Raw genomic sequence first — 20087 nt, 5'->3', positions numbered from 1 at the left:
AAACAATGCCCTCCATTACTGGTTCATGATCTAAGGTCCCACATCATGAATCAACAGAAAGGGTGTGCAGCAGCAACAGCTTGCACACCCACTCGATCCATTCTCATCTTTAAGGACAGTAATCCATCTTGGTAAACCTTTGCATTGGCTTATGAGGTCAGTGTCAGGTCTCTGGATTTGTCCTGCAAAAAAAAATATTGAACATTTAATCCATACAACACCCAGTGATAGTTCATTCCTTTGTCCCACAGTGTAAACAAAAGACACACTGAACCTACGTTCACACTGATTAAGGCTTCTGTACGATAAATCTAAATGTTAATGTGCTCCTCTCAGGGTTACAGCAGACTCCCTGCAGTGTCTCTGTCATTATTTGCGGCAACAGATGTTGTCCAACAACAACAATACCTGCGGTGTTTGAATCTATCAACATATGGATAGACTCAAACATAAATAGAGCTTATCACTGTTTACCTATGCTGATTTTGCATGTGTAATTTTGTGGTCCTTTGGTCAGAACATAATTTTCATTACACGCTGCCATAACAGAATTCATTATAGTGAAAACACTGCATGAAGTCCTGGGTTTCATTAAATAGTTATTTTTAGTTTGCTTGTGTTTGCATGTGGATATTCAGAGAAAACAAATGATTGTTAACAGATGATTGGAAATGAGGGGAAAGGCTTACATTTCCCACACAGGAGTAAAAAAACCTGTTTTCTATTCAGCTGAGTTTAATTTGGAGCGGCTGGGAAGTTGTGTGGTGGAATAATTGTGATCTCCTTATCCTCCTTTTGATGTTCATCCATTTGATGTAGTCTACTACTGAATCCATTTGAGGCATTAAATAATTAAGCAGACCTTTCCGAGTTAAAAATGTCTCATTATTTATTCTAAATGCTCATTGGACTACAGCAGTCACAGCTCTCAAACATAATTATCATCAGGAATGATTAAAAATGTGTGTATGAACCTGTTTCTCTTGTTACAGGCAAGCTCAACATGAGTTTGCAAATACAGATTATTCGAACAAAAGCTCAACATTTGCTGTAAGAACAATTCAAAAAGGCAGGTAACTTTTTAAAGCTCCTGTGAGGAACTTTCAGTTTGTGTTGATTTTGGCGCCCCCTGTGGACAAAACTGTACCTCTCATCTCTTTGCTGATTTTGTCCGGTACATGCTTCAGTGGTGTTTAACAAAAAATCTCTTCCTGCTTTCTTTAACAGTCATATGTATCACTCACTTGCCCTGGAAAATGTAAACAAAGGCAGCGTTCAGTTAATCGCTTCGTCTGACACCTACCCCCCCGCCAGCAATTTCAGGCAATAAAAATAACTATGTAGAAATAATCAATGTTGTCGCTGATGGTCTGGTTTGCTTTTGTAGGTCTTATAGATTCATCAGAATTAATTTCAGTCTGTTTCATGACCAGTGAAAAACTCCTCACAGGAGCTTTAAGTTGAAGTTACACTTATTCAATGTTTAATAATTATACTGCATATCTACAACTATTGACTATGCATTGATACTTGACTACCAAGGTTAAACCTAGTGATGTTTGACTGCAGTTGTAGGACGTTCACAGTGTTTTGTATATAAGCTCCATGTGCGGCTCTATTTCTATCCGTGATGCTAATTCTAACAGAAAGACAAATCAGCACCATGGACAGCGACAGAGAAGGAACAAGTTGTTTTGGGGCTGTGCTGAGCTGCATTACATTCAGAGGTGTTTCTTAAACTCTGGCCCCCTCATGTATGTAAATAGGGAGGACAAAGAATTAGAGACACATCTCAATATAATTTAGTTCAGTACAACGCAACCTTTAACTTGGCCTCAGTCATAAACATCATTGAATTTACACACCTCAGACTCTGAACAAAACAAAAGTCACCAAAAACTAAACTTCAAAAAGCAGAATCCATGGCAGTGCTGTTGTACTGAACTGCATTAGGTCGTACAGGTGTACCTAATGAAGTGGCCGGTGAGTGTATATTATTATATCTATGTGTGACTGAGACAAGACTCCGTCCAGACGTTTCCTCTTCTGTCGCCGACTAATCAGGAGTTCATTAGGCTTCGGCTAAAGGTAATTGCCAGTTCACCTTTAAGCGTGTTACACTATTCCTGTGGTGCAATGAAGTCTCATCATTAGTAATTGTGTTTCCAAGAGAATTCAATTTATCCTCTTGTTACCTGCCACTACATAACCCACATACCCTCAAGCAGAGGAAGAAATTAGCCCCTGCCACCTGTATTATGAGTAAATGTTGGTTGTGGCAGGTACTAAATTTCACCTGCCACCAAGGAAGATTTTTCACATATAAAAAATTATTTTTATAAAAATTAAGTTAAGTAGAGTCGGGAAACATGACATATCCCATATTTATACTGTCAGGTAGTGCTAGCTCAGTTTGTACACCTGTAAATCACACTACATAGATTAAGAAATTGCAGACGAGAAAATTACGTACCTCGCAGAAATGTTCAGTGACCTGGCGAGGAGGAAGGTGAGGATAAAACTTTACTTCAGAACCTGCCCTGAGGTCACTGTAGAGCACTCCTACGTCCTTAAAATCTGAAGTCTCTAAAATCACTGTTTTTATTTCACTTGTTGTTTTAGGTTTTATTCAGTATGTGGAATTACCATGGCTTTTTAACACAGTGATTGAAGGAATGAAGAACGTGTCAAATGCTCAAAGACAATGCCAACAGAGAGCAAAAGGAGACTTTTTTCATGTTTGGGTGAATTAAAATCTATGTTCTGCCTTCACTGTTTGTGTTCAGGCTCAACATATCAACACTGTGTACTAGGTCTACTGTTAGAAATACATTCTCTTACATTTTCAGTGTTTCATTTAAAATGAAAAGTTTAGGAAAAGATGGAGAAGTAAGTCACAGTGCAAACGTTCATGAGACGGAAAAAAAAGGATGCTATGTTATGCTCTTACCTGGTTTCACAGCAGTTCCTGAGGTCGTCATGACATAAAATACAAAAATGTACTTTTATTTGTTAAAGTCAGCAAAAATGTAAAGCCAATATTTCTATTGGAAGTAGATTTAGAGCCTGCAAGAAAAAGGATAGGGTAGGTGGTATAAAGAGAGATTAAGTCTATTTATTGTTGCAGCTGAGGGCTGATGGATGGGTCAGACAAACACGGGACTTTCACCCAGGAGGCCAAAACACGAGTCCTAAGTGCCATGGAAAGTCTACGTTAACTTGTTCATCAGAGACATTAAGTAGCATACGTCATGTATGGAAAGTAATATTACTGTCATATACCTATTCTAGCCCGAAGCACAAACTTTTAGTCAGCCTAACCAACTGTTTCACAAAGTTAATCACGATCGGAAGGCTTTCTTCTTCTCCCAGGTGCACTTTGCGGTTGTTTCCATGGTGCTGGCATGTTATTTTAAATCATAATGTGCACCCACAATGCAATGTGGTGTTCAGTTCACATAGTTGTGTGAGACCAGGCTGTAGCAGTAGTTAAGCATAATAGTCCTCTCTAAATTTTGATCTGTGTTTTGATCCTTGCGTTATTCTGGAGTTGTTCTTTGTTGCCAAAATGCCAAATGTTAAGTGAAACATCGAATCCACCTTTACGCTCCAACAACGCACAGACAGCTCAGTTTGTCAGCAGAGACTGTAAAAATGTATAATTAGCCTCAATTGAGAGCTCCTTCTTGCACTCATCATTCTCTTATCAGGTACTTCTACCAGCACAGATAGCACCCACAGTGCTGGCATTACACGGGTCTTTGACTCGCCGCTTTGTTTTAAAGCAAAATGTCAAGTTGTTTTGAAGGTTGAGCTTTTCAAACACTCTTATGGAAAATAGATTATGCTTCATACTGTGTAACTTTGCATGACATAAACTCCTGGTGACTGCACGGTAAAACTGGCAAACACACGCGCAAAAAAAAAGTTACTTTAATAAGCGAGGCAACAGAATTGAGTGTGTTCTGTTGAGCAGAAGTGGCTTCCCACTGGTAGATAACACACAAAAAACATTGATAGTCTTTCAACAACCATGCACTGTGGGAGTGTAGGGAGAGATGGTTGAAATTCATTTAAAACATCCTGCCTGAAAGCCCCCTTGTTAAAAAGAAAGATTGTAAAAAGGATACAATTTGCTGTCTCGTTTAGACATCCTAAACCTCCTAAATCTCTAGTGAGCAAGCGGAAATTAAAGTTCTGGGGATTTTGTTGCCCAAAAAGTGTAAACCTGATATTCTTTCTTGCAGGGCCAGCTTTCGTCTGTCAGACTTAAGCCAATAATTTGCATTTTATTCTAAACTCCAAATAAACTGCAACATTTTCAATACACTGAAGCATACTTGACGTCTGCAATTTATTTTAACATAAGAAAAAGGCCATGACGCAGTGATTTGTTGGAATTTTTCTATGTTGCAGGGATAGTTTGGAATTTCGACTCATGGGAGGCGGATAAGTGTCATTGCAGATAAATGTTACCTAGCTTTAAGAGACAGTGAGGACATAAAGGAAGTGGATGGTATTACACAGCCGTCACTCGTCTAATGAATTGGAGATGATAAAAAAAGGCCACAGCAGGCGACCCTGACCACAATGATAGAGTACAATTGAGTGGCAATGCCAAAGTAGCAACGTGCAGAGCAAGATTATTGGTATCAGACCACCAACACGTTGGTTTAAAGTTACACGAGGACAGTCACGTTCAGCTCCTGCGCCGCGGATGTATTTACAGTGCAGAGGAAGCGCGCAGATAGGAGAGAGCAACTCACCGGGTGTCACTCAGGACTATATCCATGCAGGGAAATTGATGGCAGGGGCAAGTCGGAAGGCAGGAATGATGAAGCCTTTCACTGCCGCCAATCCATATCAGGGCATCCAGGATAGCAGTGGCATCACACTGTGTGTGCGCCATGTGCATTTCCTCATTCCTGCCACAATGAAAGTAACTACACCGACGCATTTAGTGGGAAAAACTCTGCAAAGCTTCCATTAAAACCCAGATGGTAAATGCAGCCGTTTCCTCAAGGATTACATTTAAACAGTTTATTTAAAAGTAGATGCTGAAACTGTGAATTGATTAGATTCAAAATTAAACATCTGGATCATTGAAGAGAACCACCATGAATGCAGAACTCAGCTTCTGATTGCTGCTAGTAATATGATATATTTTAGTTAAATATTTCCCTCTTTATTCAACCCTGAGGGCTGCTTCAAAAGATTCTCTCCTCCGAAAGCTTTCCCGTTTTACTCAGCTAACTTTGTCCGGCAGAAAACAGTGTTGGAATCTGACTTCAAGGCTTTATTTTCCGTTCCGATTAGTGACATACTTTCTTTGTACAATATGTCAACACGATAAGCAGTCCTTGTTTGAGATAAGGTAGGAGAGGTAAAGGAACAGAAGGGGGAAAGCACATCTCAATTCTAGTGCACATGCTGTGCCAGAAGCATCATCTTGTTGGAAAAAGGGACAGTTAAAATTTGCATTTAGATTACTGTGGTAATAGAAAAACCATGGCGATGAATCTTGCTCTGAAAAAGAGACTAATGTGGTTGTATTTTGAATAAAAACTGTAAAGTTAAACACTTAGGGTAAATGTGTATGAAAAGATGTGTCACGGAGTCCAAGCTATCAAACCTTAACAATAGAAGCTCATCCACAGTTGTGTGGAAAACATCACATATTATCATAATGAATGTAGCTGTACATGCTGTTTTAATACTGTAAGGATGTAGGTTATGTTGCAATGACACAACAGCAAAACATTAAGCCAACTTCTAAACTGCAGTACCTCAACTGGCCACTTGAAGCTGGCTCCAAAAGCGAGTCAATCCCCATGGAGCACCACTATATGGTCACTTATATCAATACTAACAAGTTTTGTATTATAAGGGGTGTGGTTGCTCTGAGCGGCAGGTGTCTGCTGGGTGTCACCTCAGGCCGCCCAAGACGTCTGTTCTCCATGTCAGTGAAGTATTACAGCGTTTATATGCTAGCAGGTATCAGTGTCTGCACACACCACACCTGGCTTGTTAACTCATTCGATGTCATCTCAAACCTCGATTTATAAATGGCTGCAGCACTGCTGTGCGCTTTCCCCACAGAGAAGACAGCGGCCTGTAGAGATGAGAAGACTCGTTTCATGTAACCCGCTTTGTTATGTTCGCCTACTGCTCGTTCCTCCACCTGAGCTGTGTGTGACCGGGCAGCAGGCTCGTTACACTCCACAATCTCTCGCAGCTTTTTGCTCTAATAAATAAACAGTTCCGGTCAGCAACAGCTACAATTAGAATCTCATTCAATGGGAAACACTGTCATTAACTATCCAATGAGCTAGCTAATGAATTCGCCTTGAGCACGGTGTGAATAACTTTTCTCAGAATCTCCCTCTGCTAAAATCTCCCTCCTCTCGTCCATATATGGTCACTTCTGGCTCCATAAGAAACAGGACTGCAATAATGTCACAGTGGCGAAGTCCCCTTCTTAGAAACAGTTCCATACTTTGAAGATAAATCTAGTTTATGTAGCAAACAAGTGTGTTGTTACATTAGGAAAAGGAAGGAAATTAATATATGTTACATTTACTCTCTACAGATAAATCTCCACACAAGTAAAACACCATATGTGTTCCTCTTACAAACATGGGGAATGGTAAATCTGCTGTCAGGCTTTCACCACAAGCCACATCAAGTGCTGACTCTCATATGCATGAGCACCACATTGTTTGTCAATGTGCAAAAAAAAAGTCGTAATTTTCTTTCCCAGTTCTCCCCCATCCTCCCATCGCAAAAGTGACGGCTCCACAGCAGCCGGGCTACTTAATTAAGCATTACCAAGCCTCCACAGATACACACTTTTAAGAGCTGTCGCACATAATCAAATAATAAAAAGCGTTCATTTGGTGAGAATTCCCCCGTCGACCGCAGTCATTACTGCAGTGGGAGGAAATATAAACACAAGGAAAGAAATGCAAGTTTTTGAACACAAGCTGCAGAAACTTCCTTTTTTTTGTGCTTAATTTAAAGTTGAGAGAAAACTTCATATTGAAGCACAGCATGGCAACAAGCTGGCTGTTACCCGACACTACCGGCAATATTGTCCGTAAAGTTTTTTGCAGGGTAAGAAAGACAGAGTTGTGGCATAAAAGATGTCAAGCCTTGAACAGTTCAAAGCCTTAGCATTCAGTCACCTACAGAGGTGAATGTGCTTATTAAACACTGAAAGCAGAGCGCTTCAGGCAGCCACAGGACATTGATGTTTGAATAATCCCATTTGAATGGATCTATCACAAGTCTTTATTCTTATTGAAAAGGAGAGCTATGACTTCTGTCGTTTGCGTCATTTAGTTTTATGTTGGTCGATGATGTCATTGCATTAAGTGCATGTGGTATAACGTGGTGACAACGGGTGGGCAGCAGGGGGCGGCTGCAAACTCACAGAGAAGGATCATTTTTTGTCGTGGTCAGCCCTACACACGGGTCTGTATGTGACTGAGTAACTCAGTGAGTGAGTGGCGGTACTTTCAGAGCCCTAGAGAGAGAGAGTTGCGACATCGCACTGGCAGATCATGAAGCATATTGGACCTCCACTGACGGGACTCTCTGTCTATACGGCTCTGGACACTTTGTTCGAGGAGTAGGCAGGGCTGCTTGTCCGCTGTCCTCACCTACGTCCGCAGCGCGTACCTGCTTTCAAACACGTTGTTATAGGCCTCTTAAGGACAGTCCTTGTAACACATTGCCCACAAAAGCGCACATTGCCCTGATGCGGTCAGCTACATACGAGGTTTTGGCTTAGCCTTGTTGATCTTAACAATACATGAAAGCTGCAGAACTTACACAAACTTTTTTGTTTTTCTGCATTCAGAGAAAAACGCCTTTTCTTTTCATAGCAAAATTCCAATACTTTCATCAATTATAATGGTGAATTGTATAACATAAACTTTTTAGCTTTCACTGTACTTTGGCTGGGATACACACTCACTGGCCACTTTATTAGGTACACTGAAAAGTTGATGTAATCCAGTACACCAGCTCGGCCATAAGATTTGCTTGTATGTTGCCTGTAATGTACAGGCTTTTTTCTAAGCTGTCGTAGAGGTGTTAATAAATTATATTTCAGCATCAAGGTCATAAATGGCAGTGGGGCTGTAATGAGCTGCATTATATTCAGAGGTGTTCCTAATACTCTGGCCCCCTCATGTATGTAAATAGGGAGGACAAAACATTAGAGACACATATATATCATTTAGTTTAGTACAACACCACCTTTAACCACGGCCTCAGTAATAAACATCATTGAATTTACACACTGACTAAAGTCAACAAAAACTAAACTTCATGAAAGCAGAATCCATGGCAGTGCTGTTGTGGTTAACTGCATTAGATTGTACAGGTACCTAATGAAGTGGCCGGTGAGTGTCATCTGAAAATACTAAAGGCAATCACATGTAGGCACTGAAAACCATTTTAAACCATTGTATAACAATGTTGAGGAGCTTTCTATTTATGTGTCAGTACTCCAAATGCAAGATCCCATTCAGCACACGCTTGCAAGATTTCCTTTCCCCTTGGACAACCCTCAGCACAGAGTTATCCGTCCACTGCATCAACATGTGGCTGCGTTTGATATAAAGGCTGTTATTTGGTGAAAGCCTGTCCCGCTAAATGTTGGCTAAAAGATGACATTTTAAAGCAGCCATGCATAATAGCTATGCTTTTAAGAACGTAGCTGCAAGACAAAAAGAAACCGAAAAACAGTGGGAAGAGAATAGGGTGAATATGTCCACAATAGTTGATTAGAATAGAGACTGGCACCTCTAACAACACCACAGAAGCGAACATGGCAGGTTCTCTTTCTGCTACCTTTTAATGGGAATTCAGGAATTGTTTAGGCTGCTGCCCATTCTCTCTCTCTCTCTCTCTCTCTCCCATTCTGTCTGCCTTTTTCTCTCTCATATCTAATTTACCACCATCTGCTCCGCCTGGGTGTAAATCTGAACGCAGACTGACTTGCTCGCCCAAGCTTTATCTGTTAACATTTAGCAATGTCTAATTAAGCAAAAATGGGAATTGCGTTGGCTGAAAAATGCCGCGACCGGATAATGACAGTCATAATAGTTTGGGATATATGTCTGTCACAGCAAGCAAATGCACTTATTAGATCAGGGTAATTAGAGGAAGACAACAGCTGTAATGGGCAAAAGCTGTTCAGCTGTGATTAAAGAGGCTAACTAGCAGCACATCAATTGTTTTCTGCTGTGCAAATGACTGATGAAGGTCACACAACGCAAAACACCTAAAGATTCCCTGCACTCACCGAGGGTTGATAAAAACCTAGAAATAGTGAAAATGCTCTTTTGTCTAATCTGATAAAGGCAGATAAACACTAATTAACGGCGCTGGATCAGCTCCAGAATATTGAATCACAACAGAGTCGGCTCAATACAAAGCTTTAAGGTGTGTTGTATCCACCAGCAGAGAGAATTGAGAAACGACAGCTGAATCACTGATTGCTTTTCTATATGTATTACGTGCAACCGGAGATTCATAGACAGGGTAAATCTCTGCGCTCTGTACTGTGTGCTTGCTGACTGAATACTTTGCCTGTGACGCATACAGATGGGTGACAAATTAGAGGGAAAGCCTCCATACTTAGTGTGTGGAGTAACAGCTCCAATGCACCAAAGCATTTATTCTATAAGTGTGTGGAGCTCTGCTGGAGGGAGAAAACACATGAATCTTACATTAGTGTAAAAGTGGGTTGAGACCTGGTGACAGCGAAGGCCACAGCGTATGATTTCCATGATGATACTCATGCAACCATTCAGGCTGAAACAAACAATTATTCTTCGATTAACGTGCTAAAGATTTTTACAGTTAATTGACTATAGTTCAGTCTATATCAGAAAGTAGTGAAAAATGCCTATCCTAATTTCTGAGAGACAAAAGTGACATCTTCAAATCGCTTCATTTATCAAAGTAGAAGTCCAAAATCAAAGATTTTCATTTTAAAAATGACCCTGAAACAACATTTCTTGCTTGTAGATCCACTTGCCTACCGTCATTTACCAAAGTACGAAACTAAGGCCATGTCTACACATACACGGCTAATTTTCTCTGGCCTTTCCTCCACACACAAACGCTGTTTTAGGCCACTGAAAATTGATCTATTGTAAAACTCCGGCCAGGGTGAAGACTTTAAGGGGGCCCGGACCCGGATCGGAGTACACTTGACAAAAACTCCAGTTCATTTGATCCATGTGAACACTGTGTAACGTACTCAAGCACGGTTCGTTGATCTGTGCCCGGGTCCTCTTGAAAAGGTTGTCTCGAGTACGCTTCATGTGTACTCAGGTACGGTACCCATCAGGTGTGAAAAGCTAACCATACTAAACCAGGGAAGTGGACCGCTTTTTATAACGTCTCCTCCGAAATCCACTTATGCACGCACACACCGCCGATCTCATCCTCTGAACTGCACAGTAGTGCTCCATTAGGCTACATTGTCTGGCCTTGGCATCATGCGATTCACACGCTTTTCTACACTGGAACAACTTAACAATGTTCCGTAGTTGATGTCACTCTTCTTCTTCTCCTTGATTTTGAGGTGCATTACCGCCACCTTCTGCTTCGGAGTCCTACCGCAACTGTACTCGGGTACAGAACAAAATTATTAATGTGAAAGCTGTGTGAATCAGCCAGTGACCGGCGGGGGAGAGGATAGGGGGGCAACCGCACTCCAAACTCAGTTTCCACGGAGACGTGTAGACGAGGTAAACGTGTTTTTGGCTTGTGCGCCATTATCTCCTTTGTGAGGCGTGACAAATGAGGTGACATTCCTTGCAAAATGACGGCCAAAAGCAATGATGCTTCTAACGTAGCTAACAGGACTTTTTATATGTTTACACATTCATGTACAGTTACAGTTACCCACTATATTGAGGAACAGAGGCGTCGGGATGCTCTACTTCCCGCAATAGATTTTTTCAGACCTTTGATTGGCCGTGATTTTCTTTTTCTTCTTTGAATGACCGGGTTATATCACCACCTGTTGGTGTGGCATTCTCATGACAGCGTTTCTGTTGTGTTTATGTGTTTTTGCGTTTTCGTTTGGACGGGGATTTTTGGAAACGAAGGAGGGAAAAATACCCGTGTCTGTGCAGACATGGCCTGAAGTTGATTAGAAGTGACACTCTCATGTGTCCACGATCCTAACAATCACAGTTTTCCACCTAAATTCTGCTTTTGCGTGGTTGTAATGCAGCTGTTAACAGGAATCTGTGAGTGCTTCGGAAACTGCTCAAGAAACTCTGGACACTTCTTCATGTGCTGCCAAATCTGTACCAGAAGAGATTCCCTGACTGGTGTCACATAAAACTCCACTGAGTTTATACAATGATGCTACTAATTCAAGGGGAAAACAGACTGAAGGGCAGTTAACAGCCCAAAGGTAACCCCTTAATGATGCTCCTGCTACTCAATTTATCCCTCCGTAAAGGGGTTTAACCCATGACTACGTTTAATGCACAGTCAAGTGAGGGGCCAAGTGATGCATTAAATTTAGCGATTTAAGAGAGAAGATTTACATTGCATTAGGGACAATGAAGGCATTTTAAACTGACTTCAGTCCCTTATCAAGCACTACATCTCTCGAACTTTGGGACCAATAAAGGACCCTCGTGATGGCAGGAGGAGATCTGTGATTCAGATGAATACTTGTTAACCTTTAAAGTGGGACTGTGGGACTGAGACGCATGTCCTGAGCAGTTGTGGTAGCAGGAGAGTAAAAAATGACATTATTTTACTGTCTCATGCTTTGCAGCTTAGCCTTGGCCGGTCACCAAAAAGCTGTGTTTTGATCCTTTTTGTGGCATGAAGGAAAATAAAGTGAAGACAGGAATGTTTCAGAGGAAGGTCTGGACATGCTAACTCCTATGAAACAGGCATTTTAGCCTGAATAAACACTTAACCCACTTAAATATTACACTATGATAGTGTTTCATTGCAGGCGGGACTTTAATTCAGCATATTACAGAATTATTGGCACTTAAATTACAATGTCAATAGTCTTTTTGCTGTAACGTTTATGAATCAGTCTTTGGCAAATTGCTTTTACCTCCAACTAGTAATTTTACAATTATGAAAAAACAGTGTTTTTCCTTTTTTATTTGCAGGGGCAAAATGTTTTGACTACATGTAGTTATATTTTCCTTTTCACAGGTGCTTGACCACCAGCCCGATGCTATCCGTCTTGTTATAATCTCACTGACCTTCCAAAACCTCCTCTGTCAATACTTGGCATTGCCTCCAGCAGGATTTAATGACACACTCTGTAACACAACAACAGGGTTCAAAAATTCAGCCTCGGAGTTTGCCTTTTCTTAGTTCAAGCTGAAGCAGCGGGGGGCTGAAGCGCTATCTGAGTTTGCACTGCACACACCCTGTTGTAGCAGGTGAAGCGAGATTCCCCCTACTGTCAATTTAGCTTGTGGGCTCGTAGTCAAGCTGAGTGCTGACAGCTCTCCCCACTCCCACCTTTTTTATTTTAATGTACGTTCATTCGCTTCAGATCAGAGAACAGCGGCAGCTTTGACTCAAGCAGCAGGAACCAAGCATCAGTTTTGAGCTGTTCCACCTTTCAGGGTACTTGTCTTTTTTTTTGTATGCGTGCGTGTGAGCGTGTGTGCAATATGTCACCGATTATCCAAAGCTTCTAAGCGTAAGGTGGAAAGAAATCCATAATTTAAATCCTGGGAGCCTAACTGAAGTTTTATATATATATATATTTCTTTTTTAATCATAACCTTTCATTGGAGCCATATCTGTTGCATCATAGACTTTGTTGGCAGGGGATCCAGACGTGCTCACGCTGGGGAGAGCTGAGTCAGTGTGGTGCTTCTTTATTGCCTCAGGCCAGTTTTGTCTCTACAGTTAAGCCTGCCATATCTGCAGGGGGGGAAAAGTTCAGTTTCTAACAGAGAGGCAACCTTCGTTCAGTAGGACACGCATCTAATTTATTTTTCATCATCACTGGACTATATTCAAGGTGGTATAGCATCTCAGGGAGTGCGTGCACTCAGTGATATGAAAGGTTCCTAAATGGATAAAACTGAATGATGAAACCATTTCCTGTCAGTTTATAACGTCTGACTTTTTTTTTTCCCTGAATCACAGAATGATGGGAAATGTAGCATGAAGGGGTAATTCAGGGTTTCAACAACATCCCAGAAAAGCTGAACACATATTATATACAGAACCAACATGGCAGAGCTGGTTTCACAGCTCTCACAAAAGATTAAAAGGTGTCCATGATGCCCATTTTATTTAAAGAACTGAGAACAAGTTTTCTACTATTCTGTTTTGACATCCCAAATTAGGCCTACCTAATGCATGACATTTACCGCTGAAGACACGTGGAATAAACAAATTAAATCTGGGTTTTAAGAGTATTCTTATATTATGTACACAACACATTAAGATTACATGCCTGAGGCCTGTTGTCTGTTTCCGGTCAGCTCCGTTTGTTGTTAAGAAACCATTAAGCCAACATTTTACAAGGCGTTTTGCAATTGCGTCTCACATGAAAAGCAAAACGTTGCCTCACGGGTAACTTAAGGGAAGCAGGAGGATTTTCCAATTCCGTTGAGGTTGTTTTTGTTGATTCACCATCATCTCCAGCTCCAGCAGTGACCATGTTGTCTCTTTCTTTTTGCTTTTTTCTCCCATTTTGTTAGTTTTTTCTGACGTGCAAACCAAAAGGGATTGAGTGAAAAGGTTTTAAGAGAATCGCCAAACTTCCTTTTGATTGCAACTTTTGAAATTGACATCTCATTCTAAAAGTTTTTTCGCCTTGGAAACAGAATCTTGAGACCTCTTAGAAAACATAAAAACAAGAAGATTTGTGAATTGCATTTTAAGGGTTATTGGTTAGCAGCTTTCAACACATTTGGCCATCAGCTGCATTGGCAGGCTCCTCTAACAGGCTGTTCACAGCAGACACATTCAGCCTTGTTTTCCAGTTGTCCATCAGACACAAGTGTTATGTTGATTACACTGATACGCCTCTTTTTAATCAATGCAGCTGTCTACACCGCTCACGCACACAACTCCCACTTAACATGCATGGCTGCGACCTCAAGCATATTTTTGGAAGTCTGTTTGCCTCAGACTTACACACATGGCAACAATAATTATGTATTTGGCTGCGAGGAAGTGACAGTCCCTCATAGAGAGGAGAGCCCCCACAAAAGCGTTTTCAAGCAGCACAAGTCATGGGGTCAAGAACTAGCTGTAGCCCTCCCTGCTCGTGAACTGTCTGCCCGGATGACAGCAGTTGCCTGTGCACCAATGGCGCTCCACGGCTGCCTTGGGGCAAAAGAGCTGCTTCATTTCATCTCTGTAGCTGCCTGTCTCTCACCGCTCCAGAATAAGATCAGGCGTGTCTCCTGACTCTGAATATTTGTATGTGTCAAAGCTTTAGATGTCAAAGGCGTGATAAGAGATCCCTGAGCACCACATTATCAGGATGTAGAACACTTAAGGGGGAAAAGGTTTGTTGATTTCATTCTTCCTTGTTTGTGGTTTTAATGCAAAAAAAAGTCAGCGATGGTTTAACTTGGAAAACAATGATTATGCCTGAGTGAACTAACTTTTTTTTAGGGGAAATGGGTTTTGTCTTACCAGGTATTACTTTTTTTTGCGCTTTCAAGTGAAAATATTGCAGGTGTCAAAGTGAAAATGCAGGAGTGACAGGGTGACAGACATTTCATCTAACAAAACTACATGTTGACATCTGTTGTGCTTCTGGCTGTGACAAACCTGACCTTGTCTCGTTTGCTTTTATTGCCAGACTCTGCTTTCTGACACTCACTTGTCAGAGTGTTTCCAATATAAACATGGGGAACGTTCCTGAAACCTGGGAAGGCCCGATCCAGATCCTTTAATAATGGGTCTAATCTGATCAAATACTTACACTGATACTTGTGCTTACATGTTATAAGCTTCTTGATCTATATACTTAAGGCTCTGTTTCTAAACTAGGTAGATCAATTCTAGTCCAATAATGAAAGTTAAACCTGGAAAGTTTGACTCCTTAATAGCTGTGAAGTGATCCCTCTGTTAGCATTGATGGATCTATAACAGCCGTCTTGGTTGTGCAGTGGTGTTACAGTTCTTCCCTTTGGCCGAGTGCAGACACAGGGGTCCACAGAGCACTTAAACCACACAACACAAGTTTAATTTTGGCCTGCAATCAAGTTACTAAGGGAGTCACCATTAATTAGCTACGGCTGATATGTGCCACAGTCAACGAGGGTTGTCATTGTAATTGGTAAAAGTGATGGTCTGAGCTAGCAAAAATATGAGAAGCTGCCACCTGAGTGTTTTGTAGGTTGGTGTCATCCTGCTGTACTTTGTATCAGAGTCGTTTTTTAAAGCGCTTTTTGCTAATGAGAAAGAGAACAGTCAGAGCTCAGCGAATAAGTGTACAGTTGTTTTTCTTTACCGATTCAGGTGTTAAAGCTAAGAGTTACTTGCACTGTTGCACGCAATTACAACCACATTCATATTGTTGTACTTGCCTGCAGGTTACATTCTGTAGAGATGCTGTTGAGACTGGCTGTGGTAAAGAAGATCAGAGCGGCATTACTTGCAGGCAGAGTTGGAGTAAACACAGAGGAGAGAAGAGAATCGTGATAGCCTTTATTTTAATGCTGCTCCTTCCAGATATACCCAGATAAGCCCTGTTATCCAACGAGATGGTCAGCAGAAGAGCTTGTTGGTTGTGCAAATTTACACATTTCCTTTAGGGTGCTAGGAAGGACTTACTCGCAGGTATTGATTGGTGTTCACTGCAGCCAATAAAGCTGAATGTGAAAACATTGAAACAACCTGTAGCTGCTAGTTAGCTCTTTGCTACTGTGTTGGGCCATATGATGGTGTATAGATGACAATCAGTGCAAGGCATATGAACGTTTTTAAAAATATTTTATCTCTATTTGTCTTCAAAATGAACTTTAGGATCAGCCCAGGAAGTCTGTAGCTTAAGTATTATTCCAAAAACTGTAACTTGATACAACGTAGTGATATAAAGGAAGCATTTGTGACTGAACTACTTGAATTTAATAGATTTCTTGAATGTAAATCTTCTTTACTCCAGTATTTCCCAACATTAAATAACTAACAGCAGCACATTAAACTACATTTAGCAGCTTCCCCAACTTGTCCAAAACCCTCTGCAAAGTCTCTCTCCAGTCTATGTTCTGCCGACAGAGCACTTTGGAGAAGTAAGCATCAAGGCACATTTATCACAGAAATAGCCTTGGCAAGAGGAGTTGTTGCCATTTATCACTATTAAAAGAGAGTGTTTTGTCTTACTGTCTCAGTGTTCTAATGAACTCATAAAGAAAAGTTCTTCACCGGGACAAATCTAAGGTTCAAAAAACAGAGTCCTGCATTTAATAAGGTTATCATCTCTTTTAATGGTTGAATTTGTTTTTTTAGAAGGGTAGCAAATTAAAAATGCTTCACTGGTGGTCCAAACCCCTGTAATGTGCAAGCTCAGGGGCTGGACAAAGTAATATAAATGTGATATGATGCGATATGATGCGATATGATGCGATACAATGTGATACGATGCGATGCTATGTGATACAATATGATGCAATACGATGCGATACAAGGCGATACAATGTGATACAATCTTATGCGATACAATGCAATATGATGCGATGCAATGTGATACAATCTAATGCAATACAATGTGTTACAATATGATGCAATATGATGCAATACGATACCATGCGATAAAATGCGATACAAAGTGATATGATGCGATACGATACAATGCCATAATATGCAATGCGATGGTTACAATTCATTATACTGAGATACTGTAGGCAGGGCAATAATATTTTAATATACAGCCCTGCCTACAGTTTCTCAATATATCACAATATATTAAATATATTGAATATATTATTAACCTCATTTTGGTAGGCATTGTTTTTAATCAAAGTTTCTGAATCGAACTGCTGACTGGGCAAATTAATTTCCATTTTTCTATATTGGTAAAAGAAAAATAAAGTCTCTGTGTCTTTAATTAAATACTGATTCAGTGCTTTGGACACAAGGGAAACAATTTTGCTCAAGCAATTTTTTTACACCCCCACTTTTAATATAACCAAACCAGATAATCTTTATTCTGCTAACTTGTAAAATAAAGCGTCTCATTAATTTAAACCCGACTTTAAATAAAAACACTCCTTTTGTAAGGATTGGGTGGAAACAATAATGGTTGTGACACACTGAGGGCCAACTTTCAAATAAAAACTCATCACATTTCTTGAACGGGTGCCGACAGACTTTCATATCCGCCAAAAAGTTTAACAACTGCCCAGACGGAATGTGAGTGGAAGGCCTTCCTTGGCTTTCCCCAAACATAATGTGCGTGGGATGCAAGAAAAAGTGGGGAAGACAACTCATCAGATCATATTAATGTTCCCATTGTTCAGGGAACCAAGTTCTGCGCTCCTTACAGCTTTGTGCACAACACTTTGCATGCAAGCCCCCCTCAAATAAATACCATAAAAAGAATAGAAGAAAAATAAGTGCAGGTTCTTTTCCAAACATATCCTTGCATCTAACAATATGTGTTATTGTTTCACACCTAGCCCACAGAATAATTAGTCTAAAAAGAGTACATTTATCTGAGTAACTAACAGAGGAATTTTTTTGTGCTATTCATTAGTTTGGTTGAGCTATAACCTACGCATGAGGTGTTCTTCGATAATTTAGCTTGACTGGCCAGCTGTGTTGTTACTCCCATTTTCATTACATTGCTTCCACCTACAGTTCTGTCCTCCCACTCTTCCCCTGAAGGGTTTCAATGATATTACACTCTTCTTTGGCCTTAGCCGTGCAAAAACAATGCCTTCACAGTGATTTCCCTGAATGACTAACACTGTTTTCCTTTATCTTCTCAGCTTTAGTGCACATATTTTTAGTCATCAGTCAGGGATGTGGGTTCAATGATCAGCACTAGTATGCTACTGGTGCATAGAAACAAAAAACAGAGACCTCAAGTCTTTCAACAGTCTGTTTTCTTTCCTTTAATTGCTTACAACTGGTGTTTGTTTTGCCTTAGACATCTAATACTTATGTCTCAGACAAGTTAATGCGAGGGCACCTAAAATCTTTCCTTAAAAAGACACTTTATATTAGAGGTTCTAATTTCATAACAAAGAAAGCTCAGAGATAAAAACAAAGGGGCCTGGGATCATCGTCTTCAATTGTCCAAAGGAAATAAGTGCGTCATTTCTTAGAATGTGCGTCATGTTAATATTACTTAATAGTGTTGTCAAACAATTAAATATTTGTAGGGTATTATCACATTTCTACAGGTATGACCCCAGATCAGCCACCTCTAGAGCCATGGTTCTCAACTGGCGGGTCGGGCCCCAAAAGTGGGTCTCTTTTCAGTGGGTCGCGGATGTGTGCTTGAAAGAAACATTTTGTGGCATGAAGTCGATGCTGCAGGGGTTTTCTTTTTCTTTTTCTTTTTCTTTTTCTTTTTTTGCCTTCATTCGATAGGACAGCTGAAGATAGACAGGAAATGTTGAGAATAGAGAGTGGGGGATGACACGCACCAGATGATTGGCAGACCAGGAGTGGAACCTGCGATCAGTGCGACGAGGACTGTGGCATGTACAGAGCATGGGGCGCCCGCCCATGGGTTTTCTATGACGTGTGCACTAGAAGTGTAGTTTATTCACACTCCATGTATCCACTGATTTGGTAATCCCAGCTACAGTTACATTTACAGTCTTGAAACTTGATGAGCCCGACAGTAGTTACATTTATTTTGCAGTTTATTTCTGTTGATAAAAGGTTGTTAAGTGAATAAATTGTCGAGGGGATATTTTCCTTGCACTTTTACCTGCTGGTCAGGTACCCGTCTCAAGTCCAAAATGCATCATCTTTTATTAAAATATATCAGTGGTTGAAGTTTTTCAGAAATTGGTGTTGTGATTGGTCATTAAGGAGGCGATGGTGCGTCCTGAGGCTAGACCAGTAGAGAACCACTGCTCTACAGAACCTCCAGGACTTCCTTTCTGAATTATTACATGTCAAATGTTTAAACCAGTGACAGGGTTCATGCAACATGAACTTATTGAATTATCTATATAATATTTATATATTTTTCCCCATGGTTGCACTACTGTTTCTCATTTGTACAGTGATCTACATTACATTGGACGTGTAATCGGAGGACTTTTGCCTCTATAGCACGGACTACAGCCCTTTAAACTGAGCGAGAATAAAGCCAGTTAATTAAAATTGTACTTGGATATTCATAGAAACTATGTATGCATCTGCTTTAAATGTGAATCGCTTTTCGAACGTGAATCATCTTTCTTGAAAACACCTTGATAAATAATGTATTCCAGTCTGAACGTAGGCAAGGCCGTAACCTCATCAAAACAAATGGAACTTCTTTATGTCTCTGAACGAGACTTCAGCACACAGTGCTGCAGCAGTTAAAGATGAGGGGGAAAGGGAAACATCTCTGCCCACATATCCATCAAGAAATGAAGCGTATGCAAGACGAGAGCTTGATACAGATGACTAATTTCTCCCCTCCATTCCACAAGTTAATGCCTACTTATTTGTTTGTCATGTTTATGGCAGCCTTGACGAGTAATAACTTTCTGTGGGAGTCTCTGGTGGGTGGTAATCTGCACCGGCAGATCGGCTAGCCATATGCTCTTTGATTATTGAAGGTGATGTGTGAGAACGCTGTCAGCCCACTGCGTCGTGTTATCTGAAGTAGACACACGGGTCAAGGCTCACAACCGAAGCCCGACACATGCTAATGAACTTATCTCATAAAATATGCATCAAGCCCTCCCAGGGCCGTACAGTGGCAGAGGCGTGATTTTGCAGGAATTATGGGAACAGTCATTTTCCATTATGTCAATGCTAAATGAGGAGTGACCCACGGGAGAAGCATGTCTGACCCGTGTCAAGATAGTTCCTGCCAATTTTGCACAGAGAACTTTGCAGATCAGTTCTGACTTTTAAGATACTGTGGT

Source organism: Semicossyphus pulcher, unplaced genomic scaffold (genome assembly GCF_022749685.1).
Source record: "Semicossyphus pulcher isolate SPU_LCO1_2020_fin unplaced genomic scaffold, fSemPul1.0.p SCAF_18, whole genome shotgun sequence".
Taxonomy (NCBI): Eukaryota; Metazoa; Chordata; class Actinopteri; order Labriformes; family Labridae; genus Semicossyphus; species Semicossyphus pulcher.
The sequence above is the reverse complement of the archived record's forward strand: the minus strand, read 5'-3'. Positions refer to the sequence as shown.